The sequence below is a fragment of the Aegilops tauschii genome, unplaced genomic scaffold (genome assembly GCF_002575655.3).
Source record: "Aegilops tauschii subsp. strangulata cultivar AL8/78 unplaced genomic scaffold, Aet v6.0 ptg000427l_obj, whole genome shotgun sequence".
Lineage (NCBI taxonomy): Eukaryota > Viridiplantae > Streptophyta > Magnoliopsida > Poales > Poaceae > Aegilops > Aegilops tauschii.
The window spans coordinates 18,491-27,425 of NW_027332669.1; the positions used below are offsets into that span (position 1 = coordinate 18,491).

The window sequence follows — 8,935 nt, forward strand, 5'->3', positions numbered from 1 at the left end:
ATTCCAAGAAATTATATCTTCTAGCAAGACATTCACCGAGCAAGCGGAAATCCTTTTGAAGGAAGCTATTCAGGAACAGCTGGAACGGTTTTCTCTTCAGTAACAAATAAATTTTGCATGTCTACTCTTGTTAGTAGAATAGGAATCGTTGAGAAAGCTTTTTCATTTGAATCATGCAAAAAAGTTTTCTTTGTTTTTAGTTTAGTATAGTTATTTAAAGAATAGATAGAAATAAGATTGCGTCCAATAGGATTTGAACCTATACCAAAGGTTTAGAAGACCTCTGTCCTATCCATTAGACAATGGACGCTTTTCTTTCATATTTTATTCTTTCTTTTATTTTTTTGCTTCTTCCGAGAAAAAACTGTTAGACCAAAACTCTTTTAGGAAATCAAAAAATCCAGATACAAATGCATGATGTATATATTATATCATGCATATATCATAAAGAAGGAGTATGGAGCCGGTAGTGGGAATCGAACCCGCAACCCCAAGGTTATGAGCCTTATGAGCTACCAAACTGCTCTATACTCTTAAACTAAAGAGGGGTAACTAGTGGATAAAAGAGGGTTGGATACGCCCCTCTACCAATATCTATACAAATAGAATAGTCCATTTATACAGAATGGTAAAGAGGGCTCCTCTATGATTATCAATTCCAGAAATCCATACAAATACGAAAGGGTATTTTATCCTTACCAACTGGATCTTGTTGCACCCGGTAACAAACACTCATAAACCATTTCTCGAAGTACGTGTCCGGATAGCCCAAAATGTCGATAGTTAGCTCTAGGTCTTCCGGTCAAAAAACAACGTCGATGAAGGCGTGTAGGTGCACTATTACGCGGTAGGGATTGCAATTTTTCTCGCATTTTCGTTTTTTCACTCAAACTCAAGGGAGAAACTTTGCTTCTTATCTTTTTTTTTAAAGATTGACGAATCAAATGATATTTCTGTTCTAATTTCTGCCGCTTCTTCTCCCTCTGAATCAAACTTTTTTTTGCCATAATGTGTCGTTGCTATTATTACCAAGTATACGGTTCTAATCCTAGATGGAAAAATAAATAGAAAAAGAAATCTAAAAAGGCAGATCCTCCCTCTCTATCAAGAGTAATGAACTAGGTGCTGATACAGTACAAAAAAACAAACTAAATTAACCAAACTTGCCTGATGTTGAGGCAATCAAGAAAGCTGCATAAGTGAATATATAACCCACGGAAAAGTGAGCTAATCCAACCAATCTTGCTTGCACAATGGAAAGAGCCACGGGCTTATCTCTCCAGCGAATTAAATTAGCTAAAGGTGTGCGTTCATGAGCCCATGCTAAAGTCTCAATTAATTCCTGCCAATACCCCCGCCAGGAAATTAAGAACATAAATCCAGTAGCCCAAACAAGATGTCCAAATAAGAACATCCACGCCCATACCGATAAACTATTCATCCCAAAAGGATTATATCCATTGATAAGTTGTGAAGAGTTTAACCATAGGTAATCTCTTAACCATCCCATCAAATAAGTGGAGGATTCATTAAATTGTGAAACGTTGCCCTGCCATAATGTGATATGTTTCCAATGCCAATAAAAAGTAACCCACCCAATGGTATTTAACATCCAGAAAACTGCCAAATAAAATGCGTCCCAAGCAGAAATATCACAAGTACCGCCGCGCCCTGGGCCGTCACAAGGAAAACTATATCCAAAATCCTTTTTATCTGGCATTAATTTGGAACCGCGTGCATCTAAAGCGCCCTTTACTAAAATCAATGTAGTTGTATGCAAACCTAGAGCAATAGCATGATGAACCAAGAAATCCCCAGGTCCTATTGTTAAGAAAAGCGAATTACTATTCTCATTAACAGCATTCAACCATCCGGGCAACCATAGGCTTCGACCCGCATTGAAAGCGGGGCCATTCGTTGAAGATAAGAGTATATCGAACCCATATGTCGTCTTGCCATGAGCAGATTGTATCCATTGGGCAAATATAGGTTCGATCAAGATTTGCTTTTCTGGAGTACCAAAAGCAAGCATGACGTCGTTATGAACATAAAGGCCCAAGGTATGGAATCCTAGAAAGAGGCTAGCCCAACTTAAATGAGATATGATAGCTTCTTTATGGTCTAACATTCTTGCCAATACATTATCCTCATTCTGTTCCGGATTGTAATCCCTAATGAAAAAAATAGCTCCATGAGCAAAAGCCCCTGTCATGATGAACCCTGCAATATATTGGTGATGAGTATATAAAGCAGCTTGAGTAGTAAAGTCTTGTGCTATGAATGCATAAGGAGGTAAAGAGTACATATGTTGAGCTACTAAGGAAGTAATAACCCCTAAAGAAGCTAGAGCAAGACCTAACTGAAAATGAATCGAATTGTTGATTGTGTCATAAAGGCCCTTATGCCCACGCCCTAATCGACCCCCCGGAGGAGTATGCGCTTCTAAAAGATCTTTAATACTGTGCCCAATTCCGAAGTTAGTTCGATACATGTGACCGGCAATGAGAAAAATAAATGCAATAGCTAAATGATGGTGAGCCATATCGGTCAGCCACAAACTTTGCGTTTGTGGGTGGAATCCCCCAAGAAGAGTTAGAATGGCAGTTCCCGCTCCTTGAGCGGTACCAAATAAATGATTACTCGAATCAGGGTTTTGGGCATAAAGATTCCATTGACCCGTCAAAAGGGGTCCCAACCCCTGGGGATAGGGTAATACATCTAAGAAATTATTCCATCGAACGTACTCCCCCCTGGATGCGGGAATAGCAACATGAACTAAATGTCCTGTCCAAGCCAAAGAACTTACCCCGAAAAGTCCTGACAAATGATGATTGAGACGAGATTCCGCGTTTTTGAACCACGAAAGGCTTGGTTTCCATTTGGGTTGTAGATGTAACCAACCCGCTATTAAGGACAGCGTAGAAAGAAATAATAGAAAAAGAGCTCCAGTATAAAGATCCTCATTGGTGCGTAATCCTATTGTATACCACCACTGATAAACTCCAGAATAAGCAATATTCACTGGACCAGCAGCACCTCCTCGAGTAAAGGCTTCCACAGCGGGTTGACCAAAATGAGGATCCCAAATCGCATGAGCAATAGGTCTTACGTGTAAAGGATCCTGTATCCATGATTCAAAATTTCCTTGCCAAGCTACATGAAACAGATTTCCGGACGTCCATAGAAAGATTATTGCTAATTGCCCAAAGTGAGAAGCAAAAATGTTCTGATAAAGACGTTCTTCAGTAATATCATCATGACTTTCGAAATCATGTGCGGTAGCAATACCAAACCAAATACGACGAGTAGTGGGGTCCTGAGCTAAGCCTTGGCTAAACCTGGGAAATCTTAATTCCATAATGCCTTTCAAATCCTCCTAGCCACTATCCTACTGCAATAATTCTCGCTAAGAAGAATGCCCATGTCGTGGCAATTCCACCCAGAAGGTAATGGGTTACTCCTACAGCGCGTCCTTGTATAATGCTCAAGGCTCTAGGCTGAGTAGCAGGAGCAACTTTTAATTTGTTATGAGCCCAAACGATAGATTCAATGAGTTCTTGCCAATAACCACGGCCGCTGAATAAAAACATTAAACTGAAGGCCCAGACAAAATGAGCACCTAAGAAAAAAAGACCATATGCAGATAATGAAGAACCATAAGACTGAATGACTTGCGATGCCTGTGCCCACAAGAAATCTCGAAGCCACCCATTAATCGTAATGGAACTCTGTGCAAAGTTTCCCCCTGTAATATGAGTTACCACCCCTTGATCACTTATAGTACCCCAAACATCCGACTGCATTTTCCAACTGAAATGGAAAATGACTACCGAAATTGCATTGTACATCCAGAATAAACCTAAGAAAACATGATCCCAGGCGGATACTTGACATGTTCCCCCTCGGCCAGGCCCATCGCAAGGAAAGCGAAAACCTAGATTTGCTTTATCGGGTATCAAACGGGAACTCCGAGCAAATAAAACACCTTTCAAAAGTATTAATACAGTCACATGTATGGTAAATGCATGAATGTGATGGACTAAAAAATCTGCGGTTCCTAATGGAATAGGTAACAAAGCCACTTTGCCACCTACTGCTACTAACTCGCCGCCTCCCCACGTTAAGCTAGTACTTGTTGTTGCACCAGGAGCTGTTACGCCAGGCGCAGTAGCATGGATATTTTGTACCCATTGAGCAAAGATAGGTTGTAATTGTATGGCAGTATCCGAAAACATATCTTGTGGACGGCCTAAAGCACTCATGGTATCATTATGAATGTACAAGCCAAAACTGTGAAAACCTAGAAATATACATACCCAGTTAAGGTGGGATATGATTGCATCGCGGTGTCTAAGGACGCGATCTAATAGATCGTTGTATCGAGTAGTTGGATCATAGTCTCTTACCATAAAAATTGCTGCATGTGCAGCAGCACCGACTATTAGAAATCCGCCAATCCACATGTGGTGTGTGAACAAGGAAAGTTGTGTACCATAGTCAGTAGCTAGGTATGGATAGGGAGGCATAGAATACATATGATGAGCTACAACAATGGTTGTAGAGCCTAGCATAGCTAGGTTAAGAGATAATTGAGCATGCCATGACGTTGTTAAGATTTCATAAAGACCCTTATGGCCTTGTCCTGTAAATGGGCCCTTGTGAGCCTCCAAAATATCTTTAAGTCCATGGCCAATACCCCAATTGGTCCTATACATATGACCTGCGATTAGGAAAAGAATAGCAATAGCTAAATGATGGTGCGCAATATCGGTCAGCCAGAGACCACCGGTTACTGGATCTAGTCCTCCGCGAAAAGTCAGAAATTCTGCGTATTTGGACCAATTTAAAGTGAAAAAAGGGGTTGCTCCTTCGGCAAAACTAGGATAAAGTTGAGCCAAAAGGTCCCGATTCAAGATAAATTCATGAGGAAGTGGTATCTCTTTAGGATCCACCCCAGCGTCAAGAAATTGGTTAATTGGTAAAGATACATGAATTTGGTGCCCCGCCCAAGAAAGAGACCCAAGTCCTAATAATCCCGCTAAGTGGTGATTCAACATGGATTCTACATCTTGGAACCAGGCCAATTTGGGAGCGGCTTTGTGATAATGGAACCAACCAGCAAAAAGCATTAACGCTGCAAAAATCAATGCACCAATTGCAGTACAATAGAGTTGTAATTCACTAGTTATTCCAGATGCTCGCCAAAGCTGAAAAAAACCAGAGGTTATTTGGATTCCTCGGAAACCCCCGCCTACATCACCATTCAATATTTCTTGCCCTACTATAGGCCAAACTACCTGAGCACTGGGTCCAATGTGAGTAGGATCACTTAGCCATGCTTCATAATTGGAAAAAACGGGCGCCATGAAAGTACATGCCACTCAACCAAAGAAAGATAATGGAAAGTTGCCCGAAATGAGCACTAAAGACTTTTCGAGAAATCTCCTCCAAATCACCAGTATGACTATCGAAATCGTGAGCATCAGCATGTAGGTTCCAGATCCAAGTGGTAGTATCAGGGCCCTTAGCTAGTGTTCTTGAGAAATGGCCGGGTCTGGCCCATTCCTCAAAAGATGTTTTTACAGGATCCCTATCCACAACAATTTTTACTTCTGGTTCCGGCGAACGAATAATCATTAAGTCCTCCTCTTTCCGGACAAGACATACAAAGAGACCCGCCAACTGTCTTTTTAGTGAATCTTTGAAAGATATATATTTTGAAAGATAGATTTTGAAAGATAGATTTTGAAAGATAGATATTGTGATTAGTTCTTTTCTTTACTATCTACCATCCTTCTATTTTTTTTTAGTTATTCACTGGAGCAATTATATATTGAAGTCAATCCGAGGCAAGTGTTCGGGTCTATTATGACATAAAGATTAGGTGCCTAACGGACATTGTTTATCTTGAAAAACAAATATTTCTCGACGTAAGAAAAAAATCTTTTTTATTTTTAATTTAAGAAACTAGTGTATTTTTTTTTGAGGGCATAAGCTCCTATCTATATCTACTTTCCTTGAGCATAATATAGGGGTTTTTTATTTGATTCTAAATTCCAAGATAACTCATTAGAATTATTAATAAGATGGTCCTAATATATTAGCAATATTTAGATTGCCCCCTCTTTTTATTCAGTTTATTACTTCTATTCTAGACCCTATCCCTATGGTTTATTCTTATGAAATATCATATAAAATAGAAGGTATAAGAAATGGATATAATGAAATTCTTGATTCGATCTTACGACCTAATTTATTTGATTAATGGATCAACAACCAAACCACCCATTTTATGAAAAAGAAGGAGCATGGTCTTATTCAAATTCAAAGCGCTTCGTAATCTTCAACCAGTTCTGTGCTTCAATATAATTTCCCGGAGTAAGCGCTATAGCTTGTTTCCAATATTCAGCAGCTTGATCAAACCAAGCTTCCGCAATTTCCGAATCACCCTGTAGAATGGCCTGTTCTCCTCGGTCGGAATAGGAAGTTCCTTCCCTTAGAACCGTACTTGAGAGTTTCCTACCTCATACGGCTCAGAAATTGCTATCTGAATTTCCCCTATCTTAACTGAATTCGATTTATCAAAAATCGATCCAATTTGTTCTTGGGTTAAGCAGAAGAAATTAATTACCTAAGTTTCAAACCCTAATTTTTATCAATAATCAGTTTGATCTTTTTTCCCACCTTCAGAAGAATGAAGCATAGATAGATATAGAGCCTTCGTTCAAATTTTCTGAAAGGTAACTATCCCGTTTTCATATATGAAATCTCTATAGAATCCTTGAAAAAGACTTTTTTCCATAAGAAAGAAAAAAGAACTTACTATCTTTGGGATCTGATACTACACCGCTGCTTAATCCCTTAGTGGATCGGCTCTATTACATAAGCGGATTCCTAAATTTTGCCCCATATCATGGGATAAGTAAGCAGTTTTTTTTAGTTGTATCGACCCAGTCGCTCACTAATTGATCTTTACGGTGCTTTCTCTATCAATTTGAGAAACTTTATCCATAGAGTAGTAGTATAGGCCATACTTTCTTCGTTTTTTGATTCTCGTGAAGTGTCCTTCCTTCCTACAGCTGATAGGGAAAAATCGTTGTTTTTACGATCCCTATGTAGAAAGCCCTTTTTTCTAGTATTTACTAGAAAATTTGATCCTCTCTTTTTTTTTTTCTTTCTATAGTGGAGATAGTCGCACGTAATGACAGATCACGGCCATATTATTAAAAGCTTGCGGTAAGAAGGGGTTTCGTTCTAGTGCCCGGAAATAATATTCCAAAGCCTTTGTATGCTCTCCATTGCTTGTGTGTATAAGGCCTATGTTATAGAGTATATAACTTCGATCATAGGGATCGATTTCTAGTCGCGTAGCTTCATAATAATTTTGCAAAGCTTCCGCATAATTTCCTTCGGATTGAGCCAACATCCGTTACGGTCGTTCATTCTATTCAAAAAATCTCCGTTCCAAAACCGTACATGAGGTTTTCATCTCATACGGCTCCTCCCTTCTGTACATAATAGTACTAAGCGAAATAATCTATAGAATCAAAATAGAATTAGTCCCGTCTCATTATGAACCGAAAGGGGCTGGTATTTTTCCAAGAAATCTCTAGCCAACCTTCCCACAAGAGGTTTTTCTTAACACCAATGAATTCTATTAATGCTAGAGGAAAACGATAGCTCCAATAATTTCTTTGTTCTCAACGCCTCCTATTTAGAGGAATTAGCTACTTCAACGATCTTTGATGGTTATAGGGGTATCCAAAGTACAAACCTGATGGTTGTTTGTTATCCCAACCATTCTTCCCAGCCCTGATACCGATCAGGAAAGGGGTAATTTCTAACAAAGTTTTTCTCTTGTTGATTCCTATTTCTAGGTGTAGTGCTTTTCTCCCCTATGCTGCCTACGGATACTAATAGAGTAGGATTGGCCTGTAATCCATACCATACCATATCCTGTAGGTGTAACCTTTCGCTCAATACTCAAATCTACAATTGAAGTATCTGAAGCCGCATCAATCGAGGATACACGACGGAAGGAATTGTTAGTTCGCCTCACCTTCCCGAAGCGTGGGTTTGTTTGCTTTACAAATTTGGTTCTCTCTATGCCAACCCCCTCTCTTTTTCGTAAGACTGAGGTATAGGTAGGGCTAAAAAAAAGCAAAAAAAAAGAGTCAAATCGCACCATCTCTATAATAAGTAAATGCCTTTTTTTCTCCTGAGGTTGTCGGAATTATTCGCAATAAAATATTGGCTACAATTGAGGAGGTCTTATCAATGAAATTTCCATTTACACGGGATCTAGGCATAATTCCCAACCCATTCTATATAGAATTGTTTTCATTCCTTCACAAAATAACATAAAAACAAACACATTCGATTCTTATAATTATAAATAGATTGATCCATATGCTCTACTCTAAATCCATATGCTTTAAATGGATAAGAGAGATAGAGATATGGATTTTCCGCTCAGCTCAAATTGTATCCTTTTCCTTCTGCTTGGACACGAAGAGATATGAAATATTTGACTAAGACTGGATTTCATTCCACTTTGCTATTTCTGAACAACAACTTATGTTATCAACTATTTCGTGTTTTCAAAGTTATTAATTGTCTCATACCCTATTTTTGATTTCGATAGTATGGTGTAGCGTATCTTATGCAAACGGAATTCTAAGGTTTCTTTATTTTATTATGCAATAAGAAGAATTCTTCCATTTTCTTTTTCTTTAGTTGCGGGAAAACCCAAATTAAAACTTTTTTTTTATAGCGAGCGCAATTTCTAGTAAAAAATCCTGTATCCTTCCACTTAGATCAAAAGGAATTTTTCCAATAGAACTATGGAACCCCCGAGTGGTTGCGGTTGTACCTGTACTGCAGGAATAAGAAAACTCGCTATTCACTCAGTTTATTTTCCATAATAAGTTATGTA

General features: G+C 38.8%; 1 non-coding gene across 1 annotated transcript; it reads right to left on the reverse strand.

Annotated features, from left to right (window-relative positions):
• Positions 1–238: 238 nt before the first annotated feature.
• TRNAR-UCU (transfer RNA arginine (anticodon UCU)) lies at positions 239–310 on the reverse strand. Its single transcript has one exon. It is a non-coding gene; the product is annotated as a tRNA-Arg (tRNA).
• Positions 311–8,935: the final 8,625 nt, after the last annotated feature.